Here is a 17482-nt window from a genome sequence, read left to right as displayed (position 1 = left end):
AAACGGGCCAGTCAGCGGGATCTGTGCCGAGTGCCCGGGGCTCTTCTCGAAGGCCTGCCCGAGCAGCCTCTGTGGGAAATTTTTGGACATCAGCTCCTCAGAGAAGTGGTGGCCAGAAGGTTTCTGAAGGATCCGAAATCTCTGAGCACTGGAGAGGTCTCCAGATTTGCAGCGTGGAAATCCTCCAGCCAGGAAAGGCTTCATCAGAGCTGTACTTTTTCTTTTCCTTAAAATTTTTTTTTTAAATTAATAGACTTTGTTTCTTAAAGAAATTTTAGGTATACAGGGAAATTGAGCACAAAGTACAGTCCCCATAAGACCCCATCCCCACATTTTCTCCTATTGGTTTAGTGTGTTGCATTTGTTATGGTCGATGAGCCAACATTGATACATTATTATTAACAAAAGCCCATAGTTTATATTAAAGGGATCACTTTTCATGCTGTACATTCTATGGGTTTGGACAAATGTATCCACTATTAGAGTTTCATATAGAATAATTCCACTGCCCTAAAATCTCCTGTGCTTCATCTGGTCATCGTTCCCTCGCCAAACCCTGACAGCCACTGGTACTTTCCCTGTCTCCTTTGTTTTGCCTTTTCTAGAAAGCTGTAGGGTTAGGATCATACAGTACGTAGACTTATAAGACTAGCTTCATTCCCTTAGTAATATGTCTTTATGGTTCTGCTAATTCATTTTATGACTAAATACTATTCCATTGTCTGGGTGTACTACAGATTCTCTTACTGAGAGACGTCTTGGTTGCTTATGCATTTGGGCAACCATGAATAAAGCTGCTATAAACATCTGTGGGCAGGTTTTTGTGTGGATGTGAATTTTCAACTCTTCCGGGTAATTGTTAATACCAAGGAACTTGACCGCTGAGTTATATGCGAAGGTTGTGTTTAACTTTGTAAGGAACTGCCCAACCGTCTTTCCAAGTGGTTGCACCATTTTGCCTTGCTACAGGCAGTGACTGAGAATTCTTGTTCTCTAGCTTTGCATTTGGTGGTATCATAGTTTGGGGTTCTAGTCATTCTGATAAGTAATGGTATCTCATTATTGTTTTAATTTGCATTTCCTTAAGGCCATGTCATGTCTAGCATCTGAGGTGCTTATTTGCATCTGTAGGTCTTCTGTGATGAGGCATCCAGATTTTTGCCCATTTTTAAGTGGGCTCTTTTTATTTTTAATTGTTGAGTTTAAAGAGTTCTTTGTATATTTTGGATACCAGTCCTTATCAGATATGTCTTTAGCTAAGGTTTTCTCCCAGTGTATGGCTTGTCTCTTAATGTTTTCCTTTTGTAACACCTGTGGAAACTCAGCCACCTCAGCCAGTAGTCTATATTCTCATAGGGCCAAACAGAGTCTTCTTACAGTTAGGACCTGAGGTTTTAGGACATGTGAAATCAAAAATACACATGCAGTGTGTCTTCAGTTATGGTCATGGACTCACACACGCACACACACATGCGTGTGTGGAAAAGAATAGAAAGAAGTACACCAGAATATCAACAACAATCACACCAGCTGATAGAATTATGTTATTTTTTTCTTTGTAATATCTTGTATGTTCCAAATGTTCTGGAAGGGAGCACTATTACTTAAATAACCAGTTTTATAAAACTAAAAGTAAATGAACTGAAAAAAGCAACAGCTGTACAGGAGACCTTACAATGTTTCAGTTAGAAATTGTGTAACTTTCATTTTGACACAGAGAATATCTATGGAACCAAAATTTCAAGTGATGTTGATAATACTACATTTTCTCTAAAACCTTCTTCGGAAAACAAATGAATTTTTATGATGGCTAAATTCAGCTGTCAAGTTTTTGCACAGGTTGAAATTGGCACTGTACAGTATAAATATAATAGAAGCTGCTCATGTAGCTCCATATACAAATTTATATTTATAATGGAAAAGAATATTTAAAAGAATATATATACACATATATATGTATATGTGTATATAATTGAATCACTTTGCCATACAGCAGAAATTAACACATTGTAAATCAGCTACACTTCAATTAAGAAATAAATAAAATAGAAACAAAACGAAGACGTTTTTCTAATGGGCACATTAAAATGGTAAAGAAACGAGAGGTGAAATTGGTTTTAAGACTAAGTTTTATTTAATTCAGTGTATCCAAAATATTATCACTTTGACATGTAAAAAAGTGTAAAGAATATACAAGAGATATTTGACATCTTTCCAAACATGTTGTGTGTTTTAGGCTTACAGCACACCTCACTTGGGGCTGACGCAGTTTTTCACGCGCTTGGTAGGCACTTGTGGTCAGTGACTGCCGAGCTGGACAGCGCGGCTCTGTGTGATGGCTGAATATTCGAGCACTATTTGCCAAACAGAGTACAGAGTACCTGAGCAGCAACATTACCTGCAGTAAGTATAAAGGAAAACAAGCGCTTTGTGGTTTCCAGTTTTTCACATTTCTTCTTCAAGATAAGCTGCATCATAGATACCTTGTGATCTGATGATGACATGACATGTCTCCTCTACAGGGATAAATGTTTTTAATTCAGGTGGTAATACTGTGAACTAGAAAGCATTTACAATGTGGGAGACTTTTCTCCCTCTTTGCATTCCTCATGCTCTGGGGGTCACAACTGGCTCAAGGTTGCTGTCCTGTAGAGTCTTGAACTGATGTGGGAGCTGCCTTCCCAGGGATAGGCTGAGACGTGGGGCAAGCTGGGCAAAGACACTGGGGAGATGCTGTCAGGCTGGCTCTCAGAGGAAACAGCCTCCAGGAAGAGCTGGGCTGCCCGTCCTGCCTGGTTTAGGCTCTGGGATGCTACCAGCATGGCAGCTTGGCACCATATCCAGTGACTCAGATCTTGAGCCTTGTGGGAAGCGTTTGCATGTAGTCTGTGCCTCCTGCCCTGAGCACACTGGCCTACAGGGCGGGTTCTCCTCTGCCTTATCCTGGATTGGAATCTCCCACCTTGGGGTAAAGATTAGGAACATGTGCAGAATGATGCCAAGGCTTGTGTGTGCTCCTAAGGACGTGTGGGGCCATGGGATGTTTCCGACTAGCGGACACCAGGCAAGCTTGGCTGCTTTGGAGATGGGGCTCTCCAAGGCCACGGGGTGGGGAGAGAGATGTTGTCCGGTACTGGGAGACAGTGGGGTAGGGTGGCTCCCCCATCTTAAGAGCTCTTAACCTTGGACTTGTTACTTTGTGGCTAGTGCCTCAATTTCCCATCAGTAAATGAACATGGTCATGGTATACCCAGCTCACCCGGTTGTCGTGAGGGTCAGTACTATCATGAGGGATTCTGGTTGGCACATGGTAAGTGCTCAATAAACGTCCGTGGTCACTCTTATGAGTTCAGGAATGATTTGGTCAATGAACAAGTAAGTCCCTTTAGAAGTGGTGGTGTGTGTGTGAATATATTCTGGATATTTCCTGGACTATTAATATATTTTTTTAAGGGCTCATGCACTCCTGTCTCCTTTCTGCACTGTCAGCTTGGACTGATTCACTAGCAAGCATCTCTTCCTTCTCCTTTCACTTTCCCTCTCTCCTTTTCTCCTTCTCAGCGTTGTTTTGACTATGAATTAATTGTAGGTTGGGGGACTTGCAAGCAAAAATCAAAGCCAATAAACTTCAAAAGGATGGGGAGGACCAGGGCCACCGGGGGAGTGCAGGGCCCGACAGGGGCTCTTGTGGCTGCGGGGTGGGGTGGAGGGGCTTTCCATGTTCCTTCAAAGGGGACACCAAGTGTTACAGATTGTCACTTAAAAGCTCAGATGCAAAACTTTGGAAATCTGGGAGAGAGGCAACGGTTTCCAAAACAGCTATTTTTATCTTTTGCCAGCAAGTATGAGCCCAGTGGAACGTAGAGTTAAACTTGGAATTTCTTGGCAAGGGTTAATAATCAATGTAGATCTCCTAACAAAGGAGATGCTGCCTTATTATACTGGGAAAGTTTTTTTTTCTTAACTGTCAGTGAAGCAGTACTAATTATTACTCCAGTGTAAATGAGGTCATTTCCTATTAAGAGAACAAAATGCTTAGCCTCGCCTTGCCAATTCATACCAACTATTTTTCACACATACTCAGCTTTTTAGTTTTTTTTTTTTTAATTTTGATAAAATCCATTCATTTGTATTAGAAAAGTGTAAACCATCGCAATAATAGTTGCCCATGATTGCCCAGATGAGCTTTTGAAATGTGTGGGTTGTTTGAATACCATGTGTTAGCTATGGAACAATTAGGCAGCTGAATGGATCTTTAAAACAATCAGATACTTTTATCTCACTGAAAAAATACATTCCTTGGATGTGTACTGTTAAACCGTAAATTCCGGGGAACATTAAACTCACGTCACGAGGAGAACTTTCGGATATATGTTGATCAAGGACAAAAAGACATCCAAATATCTTGTCTTCATGTTTTCATTTTTTTATGCAAGCAAAAAGATTTAAGGAATATTGTAGCAAACAAAGGGTAATTGTTTTAGCCCAGATGTTGCTTTTGCACAACAAGCAGGTTACAATGTTCCCACAGAGCTGATGAGCCCAATCAGGGAAATGATTAAAAATTGATTTTGTCCCTGTAATTACAGTATGTAAACTACTTAGCTTGGATTGCAAAGGAAGTGATTTTCTAATTACGTATATACTCTGGTGTCTAATGATTGGTTTTTTGAAGTAATGAAGAGAGAGCACTAACGACTCCTTGGTGTTCTGTTGTTTAAGAAAGACCATCTTTAGAGTAAGCAGCAACAGACAAAGAGTTTAAATTGAATTTTCAACACTGTTAATGTGCACATGGATTTGTTTATTAAAGAGACAGAGAAGTAATTTGATTGGCTCTGAGCATCTTGGCTTTTTTTCATGCTAAAGCATGTAAAAATACATGCACCGGGTCGCAAGCTGACGGGAAGAAGCCTCTCCACTCCTCTTTTATCATCCCAGCGCCCAGGCTGATATCGCGGGCTCTCAGGTTCCTGTGAGCGTCTGATGTCTGTGTATCCTGAAAGCATTTAGATCGAACAGGTATCAAATAGCTTCTTCATCAAAGTTACCTTTGTTTTAAAATGAAAGAAGAGGCTTCCTTTGGAAGCATGTCTGGGCAGCCCAACGCACTCCGTGTTATAATATTTCATTCATGTCCTGTGATGCTGGGCTCTGCGTCAGGGTGGCAGCTGCCACCCACCCCCCCATATGTATGTGCGCAAACACACACAGACGTGCGCACACACTCACACACTCACACAGGTGCCAGCCCTATATTTGGAAGCCTGACTGCAACTGCGGTGGGTCAGGAGTGGGACCCCTTGTGGGGGGGTGTTGCTGATGGGGTTTAGGAAAGAGCTGCCTGAGTTCCAAGTGTTCCTTCTCTGCTGTGAGACACTTTGAGGCTGCAGAATAACAGCTCCCCAAACACCTGTTCCTGGCAGAAGTTAGGAGAGGGTGGTGGCTCCAAGATGACCCCGAGAGCAAGTGTGTGGGGAGACCAACAGACCAGGGCACTCTGCCTTTGAAAAGATCATTTGTTACTCACAGTTCTTAAGGAGAGGGGGCACACCATGCCATGCAGGGCTGCACGGGGAGCACCAGGGTTAGTCAGCAAACAGAAGAGGTGAAAACATGGGCAAGAGCCTTTATTGTAGGTTTTTGAGAGAAAAGCACAGCAAGCAGGAGAAGTAGACTTAGGATTGGCTGCGCTGTGCTGTGCTCAGTCACTCAGTTGTGTCCGACTCTTTGTGATCCTAGAGGAGCCCATCAGGCTCCTCTGTCCTTGGAGATTCTCCAGGCAAGAATACTGGAGTGGGTTGCCATGCCTTCCTCCAGGGGATCTTTCCAACCTAGGGATCCGAACCCAGGTCTCCTGCATTGCAGGCATATTCTTTACTATCCGAGCCATCAGGGAAGCCCAAGAATACAGGTGTGTAGCCTATTCCTTCTCCAGGGGAACTTCTCGAACCCAGGAGCTGGGGTCTCCTGCATTGCAGGAAGATGCTTTATCAGCTGAGCTATCAAGGAAGCCCTAGGATTGGCTACTCAGATAATTGTAGCAGGCTGCGGGGCTCAGAGTTGTCTCTGTCTCCAGTTGTCTGGTACCTGGGTGACCAGAGCCGGTGGACAATGGTCCAGAGTATGAGAGCCTGATATGGAAGGTGTTTGGGGCATGGGCTCTGAATTCAGATGGAAGATGTGCTCCCAGGGGAGTCATTTGCTATCTCTGGGAACTGGCTCCTGCTGGGAGGGGCTGTCCCTACAGGGTCAGTAAGGCCCCAGATCTCAAAGAATCGGAGCCGCCGGTTGATGAGGGAGTGGCACCTTGTGCCACCAGCTTCTGGGGCCAGGATGAGCGCGGGGTGAGTCTGGGCGACCCTTACACCTGGCGTCCTACTCAGCAAGTCTCATGGCTCCTTACAAAAGGCATCCTGAATCTGCTTCCTTCTCCCCATCACTCTTGCTCTCAGCCCAGGTCAGGTCAGCCTCCTCTCTCCCCTGGACAACTGCTGAAGCCTCCTCAGCGGTCTCTCTGCCTCCACTCTCGTCCCCTCTTGCCTGTTCTCCCCACTGCAGCCAGTCCAGGGTAAATCAGATCATGCTATTCCCTCACTCAAAACCCACCAATGGCTCAGAATAAAACCCATGTTTCTTACTGTGTCTGTTGAGGTATGTGGATCCTAAATAGCCCACCCCATCTCATTTTTCTGCTCACTGTCCTTGCCTTTTGGCTCCATAGCTTCTTGCTGTTCCTGAACACGCCAGCTCCGTCCTTCAGCAGGGCCTTTGCACTCACTGTTTGCTCTGCTTCTGAAGTTCTCCCCAGCTGTTCACAGGGCTCACTCCCTTACTTTTTTCTCATCTCTTGTCAAGGTCACTTTTTAGTGAGGTCTCGTCCTTGTCTAGTGATGAGTCTGTCCATTATTTTCCTAGATTCTTTTTCATCTTAGAGCTTATTATTCGTTCATATTATATGTTACTTTTATTTGTTATTACTCACTAAGACGTACACTTTGCACAAGCAGAAATATTGCTGACGCGGGGTCCCTGGAAGTTAGAAGCCAGCTAGGCACACGGGAGCCACTTGATGAGTGAGGGCTGAATGAGGGGCTCAGTCCCTCAGGCTGTCTCCCAGGTTGCGTTCCTCACCAGGAAGCCTCTTCTGTTGAGAACTAGAGAGGATGAGGGCTGTCCCTGGGGCTGTGTCCATCCCTCTGAGTCTCGGAGAAAGAAATCAAGAATCTCTCAGTGCTTTGGAGTGGAAGTCTCAAGTCCACTGTGTTTTGGCAGGATCCTTGTACATAGTGGGCCTGGAGAATATTAAGCACTGAGTTGGGAAAGGCACCCAGACGCCCGGAAGGGGCGATGTAGCCCCAGGTGGCATCCCCTGGAAAAGCGGCTTGAGCGCCCCTCTGTGTGCCCCTCCGACGGGGCAGAGCCCATGGCCCAGGAGAGCAGGCTCAGAGGCCTTGGCCCCGGATGCTGGGGTTAGATGTTTAGACAGCTCCGAATGTATCTCCTGTTAGCCGCATCCTTCTCCAGACAAGGGCTGAAGGAGTTCGGCTGCTCTGTCTCCGAATCCTTCTTTCCTAACTCTTGTCTGGGAGGAAAGCAGTTTATCCAGCTCCCATCTGCCCCAGACAGCCCAGACTCCACAGCAGACAGCCCTGCTCCTTCTGCTGGAACTCCAAGCGACCCCTGGGGAGGGGCATCTCCGGGAATACACTCTGCCTCCTGCCGGGCCAGCGCTGGGCCAGCATCTGGAGTAGAGCATGGACCAGGGGAGGGGTGAGGTGAGCCAGCCCTTCCTTCTTTCCTTCCATGCGTCTCTACACCGTCTCCTCCCTCCCTTCCTTTCTTCCATCCGTCTCATCCCCCATCTATCTTATTGTCCCTCCATCTCCCCCTGCTCCCTCCATCCTTCCCTTTTCTCTTTACTTCCCTCCCTCGCTTTCTCCCTTCTTCCCCTCTACGTGATGTTTACTGCGCTCTGAGCCCTCTGCCAGAGGGCGGGAGTGGGAGGTGGATGGGCGCAGCCCTTTCCCCTTATTCTGTGGGGAGCTGGCCTCAGTGTGGTGCCTGGTACCAGGCCCTCAGGAAATGGCAGCTCTCGGTGTCACTCGTCTGACCTTCCAGTTGTCATGGTGCAGAGCGGTGGATAGGTGTGTAACGAGCACGGAAAGGCACCATGTTTGCCTAGAGGAAGGAGCTTTTGTGTTCAGCTTGGGGCTGGTTACAGAGGCCCCGGTGAGGGGGGCGTGTGTGGCATGTCTGCTCATCTCCTGACTTGCCCTTGTGTCTGAGGATGAGAGGCTGGGCTCCTGCCCTGTGAAGGTTTCCTGGCTCCGCTCAGAGCTGCCGTGTCTCTCCTGGGAGAACTCAGGAGGAAGGGGCTCCCCTGTCCCCTAGTGGGGGCCCAGCAGATTCATGGGGATGCCACACTGTGGGCCCACTGTGTGCCAGGACACACCAGAGCTGCCTGGACCGCCTCTCACTGTTTTTTCTTTCTGTGTCTCCCACGTCTTCCTGTCCACCCTGCTTCCCTTCAAAATCCCTCTCTAGGGCTTTCCATCCCCTCTGCTCTCCTCCCCTTCCTCAGTGAGGCCTTAGACGTGTCTCAGGCTCTAAGTGATCCCTCCCTCCCTCCCCGCCGCCTCCTTGCTTTCTCTCTCCTGCTTCTCCAAGTTGCAGTCACCCTGCACTTCTTGCTCAAGCCCCATGGCAGGATTTCTGGACCTTTGTGCTCCCCTTACCTCCGTCCCTGTCTCCCTCGAGGCCCTGCCTGCTGGAGGGCTCACGTCATATGCCCTCCCTCCCTGGTTCCCACTATGGCCGCCTCTCGGGTCCCTGTCCCGCCAGACTCTTCGCATAGTGGGGCATTCCTGGATCCCATGGCAGATCTGCTTGCCCCTGGCCTGCCCCAGGGCTTGGCACACAGAAGGTCTGAGCCACTGAGTGAACAGGTCTCCTAAATTCATTGGCTCCTCTGGGCTGGTGTGTGTCTTACCTGCATCTTACAGGGGTGGCAGGGGGATCAATTTGGCGGATTTCAGGCGTTTTTGACGAGGTGGCTGCTCCCCAGCCCCCTTGACTCATGCCGTGCCACGCTTTTTGCTGCCTTGATTACCTGCCCCCTTCCACCCCTCCTCTGATCTGGTGGTACCTACACCCAACTGGGCTTGTGGGCCATGTCTCCTGGGTGTCCCCCTGCCTGGCTCCTCAGTGTGGGGTCCCTGTGGGAGGCAGGGATGAGGGGAGACTCATGTCAGGGATGAGGTTACTACATTATCTCTCAATGCGAGTTACTTACTTGTACCCAAAGAGCTGTTTCTTTCATTGCGGAAGACAGAATTACTGCACTGGTATTGTCCTTCCTCCCCATCCTGAATTAAAGCATCAGTGTCTGATGTGGTCACCTTTGCCCGACTTGCAGTGACTATAATGACATCAGACACCAGGAGCCCCTCCTGTTTAGACTGGCTCGCCAAGGCACAAATGGCACTAACTCGATTTCCCTTCCTGAGGTTCCTCTTCCAGCAGGAAGCTTGTTAGGCTAAGCTTCCTAGACAGGCGGCCACCTTTGGATAACCCCCTACCCATCTGGGACAGCCCTGAAGAGGGCACAGCCCCAACGAGGGTGCAGCCCCAATCAGGGCACAGGGCTCATGCTGGGCCCTCGGGTGACTCTGACCCTGGGCAGATTGCAGCAGCTGGCGGTCTCATCAGGGGTGTGAAGCCAGAGGACGTGCAGAGCTGGGACTTCCCCAGAAGTGTCCCGTGTTCTCCTGTCCCTGGAACTTACGAAGCTTCTAAGTGAACAGCCCCTGGAGAATAGTCCTTGAATTTTGTAAGCCACGAACTTGTATATAACATCTGAGTCTGACCTCCACCTCCTGCAGTCTCCTCCCTAAATGTCAGGAGCCTTGTGCGCAAAGTGTCTTTGTAGCTTTAATTGGATGCCATAGGCCTGTTCTTCCTGGCTCCGGTAGAACCTGGTAAAGCATAGCTCGAGTGTTTGTATTACACTGCCTAGATTTGAGTGTTGAGTGATACAGAAAACACAAAATGCAGAAGATAATCTGATCAAGGACAGAGAGAGTCTTGTAAGAGAGTCTTGTAACCTCATGCAGATGGTTGAGATGTCGACTTGCTTTCTGTCTCAAGATAGGCAGGTAGAAATTCGTTTACAAACAGCAGTGTCCCTGTTACACTTTGAGAAAACACTTCTAGCATGTACTCAGCAAACACCTTTTTGGTTGCCAGAAATCAGTCTTGGAATTGGATGGAGTGTTGCAAGTCAGTGGTTTGATGTTCAAATACCTTGAGCTGGGACTGCCACTGCCTGCTCTCCGAATGCATCTTCTGGTTCATTTACAGACACATCCTTGACTTTCTACTAGAAGTCTACTTCTGCAATATCAGAATGTACAGTTTATCAAGAGAGAGCACTTGCTTGCCCTGTAGTCTCTTCTGTAACATGGCAAAGCAAATTAGCTTCTTCACTGCACTGGCCCTGAGCTGGAGATCACAGATTAGGGCTTGGCCTCGATCACCCCAACTGATGGCTCTTGAGCCACTGTGACGAGCATCTCGGCTTTCCCTCTGGGCCGTGATCCCATCCTGCTGATTTCCTGGTCTTGCGAGGAAAGGAGAGAGGACTTTGATGTCACACAATACCCCTGACCCCTGGTCCAGTTGTCGGTTCTTGGTCTGGACCTGTTGAGAGCTGCCCTGGCCACTGAATAGGAGTAGTCAATTGAAATTTGGGTGAAATTGTGTGTGGTCTGCTGTAGGGACCTCCTTAAATTAGTGAGAGAAAAAGAACCCTTGAGTACCTTCTCAGTTCCTCACTTTTAGAATTCCAAAGAGAGAGGAAGGAGGGGAAGGAGGGATATAATATACACACACACACGTATATATATATATACACACGTGTGTGTTTGTGTGTGTGTGTGTGTGTGTGTGTGTGTGTTAGTTGCTCAGTCGTGTCCTACTCTTTACGACCCCACAGACGGAAGCCCACAGAATTCTCTGTCCATGGAATTCTCCAGGCAAGTATACTGGAGTTGGTTGCCATGCCCTCCTCCAGGGGATCTTCCCTACTCAGGGATTGAACCTGCATCTCTTAAGTCTCCTGCACTGGCAGCTGGGTTCTTTACCACTGGTGCCACCTGGGAAGACTATGTGACAGAGAGAGAGGGGGAGAGAGAGCGAGACCGCCCTTATTTGCTCTCATTTCTTCTTCCATCCCACCTAGAGAAGAAACGGCTAGATGCCCCACTCCCTTCTCTTTTTGCAGGTGGCAATTTCCCATTAAAAGAAGCTGAGCAAATCTGGTTTATTGCAGCAAAGGTCATATAGTTCCCAATTTAAAAACTGCTCAATGAATTGGGGCAGTGGGGGCTATTAAATGTTTCTAGACGCTAGTTGAGTGTCTAATTGTTACCATGGCTGAATGTTGTTTACGTGTCTTATTGGAGTCGATGTGTCCAATGCTGAGAATTTCTAACAGGTCTTATCTTTGCAGTTCCTGACCACCACGGCTTTAAGAATATCCACCAGCCACGAGGGAGCTCCGTTGCTTTCAGACTCGCCTGGTAAGGAACACTGATTTACAGTTTGTTGAAGGGATCCTTCCTGTGACTTTTGGGGAACCAGGCTGCCCTCTCTGGGTTGAGGACCTTTGTGCTGGGTGGAAGTTCTCCCAGCTACTCCTTTGTTTCTGTGGACAGAGGCTGGGCTTTGGAGATGCTTCCAGATTCAAAGGTCTCTGGGATCCAGCATGGGTCCCAGGTCTCCTGGACGGCATGACTATGTGATGTCAAGACATGCTCAGAAGGTCTCAGAATGGGGTCACAAAGCCCCGCAAGGTTGACTTCATTGCCTCTCACATGACATCCTGCAGAGTTGCTGCCTGCCAGCTGGCAGTGGGAACCAGAGCTGGGGAGCTGGTGGGATGGCTGCCTAAAGCTAGGCGGCCCTTCCAAGCACCACCCGTGGCCCGTTTCCCTGCCACTCAGCACGTGGTCCTGTGGCTTGGCCCAGTCTTGAAGGAAACCTGTGTCTGAGTGGTTCTGTGCCTGTCACCTCAGTTGGACTCAAGATCACAAACTCAGTCATGGAGTGTTTTTCCCACATGAAGCTAAAAACTTAAGAAGAAGGGGCAGGGCTGATATTTGATGTCTGCAGCCCCCTCCTCTGAGGCTGCCCTGACACCTCTGTAAACTCACCCTGAGATCTAATTAGCCAAACCCACCTTCTCCTGACCATGGGCCTCGGAGGTCACTACATAAACCAGGAAAATTGATAGTGGAATTATGCACTTAGAAATTAATTTTGTACTGTACTGGATATATATTTTTTTACTGTGACTTTATCTTGTTGAAAAAGTGCTTACTTCTGATTTTGTGGATATTACTGACCGTGGATTACTTTTATTTTGGTTTTTACACAACAGTTATATTAGAAATTTGCTGTTTTATTCTTACCTTCTTAGTAAAAATCCTTTTATCACACAATGGGTAATTTATATCCATTACCAGGCCTTTCAATCCTTTTCAGTGGGGCTGTCAGCGCCGTTGGCACAGTAATGATTAATGTGATCTAATAATAGTGTGCCATTATATTACCTTAGTAAAACATGTACCAACATCCTATTCGGATCTACCAAATTCATAGCTTCCTATAATATTTTTGTTGAAAGACAGGATTACTATTTTTCAAAGCTGATTTTTTCCCCTTTAACATATTTAATGAAATTCACAATTCTTTGCCTTAGTAATCCGGGCATTTGATTGGGCTCGGTGGGTGAATTTGACATCTGTAGACACCGTCGTGGTTTGTCAGGGAGAGGCTGGACAGTCCAGAGATCTGCCAGGGAGATTATTGTGTTTTTGTTGGGCCTGGGTTGTTTTGCCTTGAAGAAAAAAAATGGCTGGATTTCCAGTCCCGTCTGACATGTAATAAGAGAAGTGTGTTTTAGATCAAAAGGCAAAAGAGCAAGAAATTTGGCTCAAAGGCTCCTCGCTCCCGTCCCCTGTTTTATCCACTTTCGTCACCTGCCTCGGTCTGCTGGCGAGCAGAAGGGGCCACAGAGCTGGGGGAGCAGCTTCAGACTCTTTTCCTGGAAATGCTCCTTCTTGACCTGTCCCTTTTTTCTTGAGGCTTTGGCTCAGCCTCTCTGGAGCTAAGACGGGGTTCCTCGGCCTGGCAGTGCTGACATTCTGGGCCGGGTAATTCTTTACTGTGGGGTCACCCTGTGCACTGTGGGTGGTTTACAGCTTCCCTGGCCTCAGCTCACCAGGTGTCAGTTATGAATCCCTTCCCCTGTTGTGACAAACAAAAATGTCTCTGGAAATGACCCAATATCTTCTGGGGGCACAGTTGGCCTGCTTGAGAACCTCTGGTCTAATGTGATAGGAGCATAAGCAGATATTTTTGCGGTGTGGGGGAATTCCAGCTGGAGCTCAGGGTTTCCTGGTGCTTCCTGGGACATCTTCCGGCTGTGGGGGAGAAGCTCTGTGGATGATGGCTACACTCTGCATCCTTTTCCCAGCTGAAACGCAGCCTTCTAACTTCTCTCCCCGCCCCCATCTCTGTCATAGAGCCTGGCCCGAATGAGGGCCTGATTCTTAGCTTCTTCCACTTAAATCCCATTATAATCATGCTTGTGATTGATAACATTCCACCTTTTCAAAGGGCTTTAAAATCTGTGTCAACCAAGGATGACATTATTGTAGTACGGGCGAGATGTATTCAAACAATTACACACTCAAATCAAAGTGGGAAGGTTTGTCCTTCTATCCTGGTGCCTTTGTGATGTGGCTTTCGCCAGCACCTCAGCACTCCCCCCAACCCCCATGGCCCCAGAAACCTTCAGCAGGAGAATGCATGAGTGGAAACGGGTTTTGCCCTTGATATCACTCAGATCTGAAAGCAGCCTGAATATTTAGGCTTCCTAAGGCAAGAGAGGGGCTTCCCTGGTGGCTCAGATGGTTAAGAATCTACCTGCAATGCAGGAGACCCAGGTTTGATCCCTGGGTTGGAAAGATCCCCTGGGGAAGGCATCAGCTCCCTACTCCAGTATTCTTGCCTGGAGAATTCCATGGACATAGGAGCCTGCCTGGTTACCGTCCGTGGGGTTGCAAAGAGTTGAACATGACTGAACAACTAAGCACACGCAAGGCTGGAGGGTCGGGGAAGAAAGTGAGGTTGTTGAGCACAGGGAAGAGAGAGAGGGTGAGGGAGGGAGAAAGATCCTTGTTTTTGATTCAGAACAAAAATTACTGCTGCAACATTGGCTCGAAATATGCAATCAACTGAAATCAGGAAAAGTATTTTGAATACAAAATTTATATGAAATACTTGAATCTAGATACGTGTGAACCCACGTATATGTAGATATTTAAATCAAGGATAGAGAAGATGAGAAATAAAGCTTTTGTCATAAAAATACTGCCTGTAGTATTTGCCTTCAAATGATTCTGCCACATTGGAATATGTTTTTGTACTGTTAGCATTTCCACAGAACACACTTTTGTTTGTTTTTACAGCTGATCCTCGATGGTGACAACAAGTAAGGGAAATGTCTCTGATTTACCTCTGTGATAGAGGATTTCAAATACACTGTGATGTTTGATGCAGGAGTAATTTTGGAGACCTAGCTCTTTACTGGTTTCTGGTTGGTCTCTCTTGCTGCTGCTGCTGCTAAGTCGCTTCAGTCGTGTCCGACTCTGTGCGACTCCATAGACGGCAGCCCATCAGGCTCCCCCGTCCCTGGGGTTCTCCAGGCAAGAACACTGGAGTGGGTTGCCATTTCCTTCTCCAATGCATGAAAGTGAAAAGTGAAAGTGAAGTCGCTCAGTCTTGTCCGACTCTTAGCGACCCCATGGACTGCAGCCTACCAGGCTCCTCCACCCATGGGATTTTCCAGGCAAGAGTACTGGAGTGGGGTGCCACTGCCTTCTCCGCGGTCTCTCCTAGTACAGTGTAAATGTGGAGAGAGTAAGGCCTTGCTGTTTTGTTCAGTATTATATTCTAATTCCTGGAATGGTGCTCACTGTATAGAGGATTCTCAATAAAAATAGTGACTGGAAGGATGGACAAGTGGGTGGATGTATGGGTAGCTGGGTGAGTGGATGAGTGGATAGGTGGATGGGTGGATGAGTGGATAGGTGGATGGATGGTTGAGTGGATGGATGGAGGGAGGGATAGCTAGATGGGTAGATGAGTGGATGGATGGGACTCTATCTCAAACCCTGACAGGATCTTAGAATGGTAGGTCCAAAGGTTCAAATGAAATCCCACTTTTTACTATCTCTTCATCCCTTGCCCTCCCAAACATTTTTTTGTCATCAAACGGTCAGTTATAGAAGGATATTCTTCTTATCTCTCCTTTTCAATCCAGTCTTTAAAATAGAAAACAAAATGTCTGGGACAGTGCCAGGCAATCTCTGTAAGCTGAAACCATATGGATGCCTTGTTATGAAAGTAGCCCTTAAGAATCCACCAGGGTGTGTATGCAGATGAAGACATATGTACTGGGGTGGAAGACATGGAGGCCGAGTAGGGGAAGGTGACCTCTTTCAAAGCGGGATGTGGGCAAGGAATTTATGAGGCTCAGAAGACTTCCTGTCCAAATGACTGGTTGTCTGTCTCCTGGGTAAAACTCTGTAGTTTATATTGTATTTCATGCTCTCTTAGAGGCTCTTGTGTGTCCTCTTCAGCCCCACCATGCTGGATCTCTTTGGGACTGGATGATGCTCAGGCCCCTGGGCTCTGCTATCGTGAGGAACTAGGCTGAGACTCCCATGTCCCAATACAGCGGGTACCAGTCTTTTGGGAAATGTATTCCCAGTGATGAGGATAAAAAGTTACTCCACCCTTGACTTTTAAATTATTGCACAATGGATAACATAGCAGTACTGGTAATAAAATAATGAATAATAATAAAGAGAGATAAATGACCTCTAAACCTGGCAAAGATATGGAGTCTGGAACCATATTTCCTGGGTTGAACCATGGTTTCACCATGCACTGGCTATATGACCACATGTCAAGGGATTAGTCTTGTGCCTCTCTTTTCTCATCTGTAAATTGGGAATGACAATGATGGCAATAGAGTAGACTGTGTAAGTAATCTATCTGATTGTACAAGTAAAATAATGCCTCTTGGCTCAAAATATGTAATTAGTAAGTGTGTTGCTGTTATTAGTAGTGTTTGCATTTTCTCTATTTAGTCACCTCTTTTCTTTCTCTGTCTTTATTCAAGATTAAGGAAAGTATAGGCCATTTGCAGACTCGTGCTGGAGCTAGGAACTTTGAGAAGTTGCCAGGCATACGGCCTTCCCAGCACCCCTGGGACAGTGGTTAGCAAGTTCAGAGAACGTCAGAAGGGTGGTGAGTTTCCTAAGTCAGCTTCCCCATCCCATTTCCTTTGTGGAGGGAGCGTTGTTGACACACCACTGGGGGTTTGGGATTTACTTGGTGTTTGGGGCGTGCATTCCTGGGCTGGATGCCACGTGGTCACAGTGGGTGGGACAGCCAGCTCCTAAAAGGGAGGGGAGGTCCTTGGCTTTTCTCCCCAACCCCTTGCAAGTGAGACTGCTCTGCGTCATGGCCCGATCTTGTATTTTTAGCATCCACTGAAATTTAATGTTTTGCTTTTGGTTTATTATGTATGCAAGTATCTTGCTGATAAATTACATGTGTAATTGTACCATCGGAACCACTGCTAGTCAGCGACAACATATAATTAAACTCACCCTTGTAGTCATTGAACTCTTCCGTCCCTGACAAGATCACTGACCACTCCGAGGAGGGTGTGCCGCCATATGTGAGCCATGCACACGCCTGCGTGGCCTGCCGCCTCGCTTTCCCACGCCCCCCGTCCCCCCACCTCCAGCACAGGGCAACCCTGCACACGTGCAGGGTGGACTTCCTTCAGACGGCGCTGAGCCCACAGGAGGGAAGGCCTGGGCTCCAGGGCCTGGAATGCTCCCCCTTCTCTATTTTTGTGTCTCTGCCTGAAGGGTTATTGACCCCAGAGTGGCTGCTTGGTAAAGACTGGAGTGAATAAATCTTAGAAATATCTGTTTGCCCTCTTTTCACTTGTAACTTGAAACCTTTCCACATTTTTCCTTTTTGGGGATGATGTTCACTGTGGTGTCCTACGGTGGGAGCTGGTGGACCACAGCCTGGGGGTGGGGGGTCAATATCTGCACACTGCCTGTTTTTTATTTTTTTTACAACATTTAGAAATACTTTAACCATTCTGAAAAAATACAAAAAAATTCTGCCTTGACCATGTTTAAGTGTACAGGTCAGTGGCATTAAGTATGCTGTGCAACCGTCACCACCATCTACCTCCAGAACTTTCTCATCTTCCCAAAATGCTATTCTGTACCCATTAAACAGTAAATCCCCATTCTCTTCTCCCCCACCCTCTGGCAATCGTCCCTCTGCTTTCTGTACTGGTGGATTTGACTACTCTAGGTCC

At 47.2% G+C, this 17482-nt stretch overlaps 1 protein-coding gene across 10 annotated transcripts in view; it reads left to right on the top strand.

The window, feature by feature from the left end:
* ZNF536 (zinc finger protein 536) overlaps positions 1–17482 on the top strand; it is a 448820-nt gene that overhangs the window by 42174 nt on the left and 389164 nt on the right. For 6 of the 10 annotated variants that reach the window (XM_027516032.1, XM_027516039.1, XM_027516031.1 and 3 more), the window contains exons 2-3: positions 2237–2403; positions 11513–11582. The gene's annotated coding sequence lies outside the window, so the exon portion shown is untranslated. Of the gene's footprint in view, positions 1–2236; positions 2404–11512; positions 11583–16255; positions 16384–17482 lie in introns of all 10 variants that reach the window. The other 4 variants (XM_027516035.1, XM_027516034.1, XM_027516037.1 and 1 more) reach the window with 2 other exon arrangements.

Source organism: Bos indicus x Bos taurus, chromosome 18 (assembly GCF_003369695.1).
Source record: "Bos indicus x Bos taurus breed Angus x Brahman F1 hybrid chromosome 18, Bos_hybrid_MaternalHap_v2.0, whole genome shotgun sequence".
Taxonomy (NCBI): Eukaryota; Metazoa; Chordata; class Mammalia; order Artiodactyla; family Bovidae; genus Bos; species Bos indicus x Bos taurus.
The sequence above is the reverse complement of the archived record's forward strand: the minus strand, read 5'-3'. Positions and strand labels throughout refer to the sequence as shown.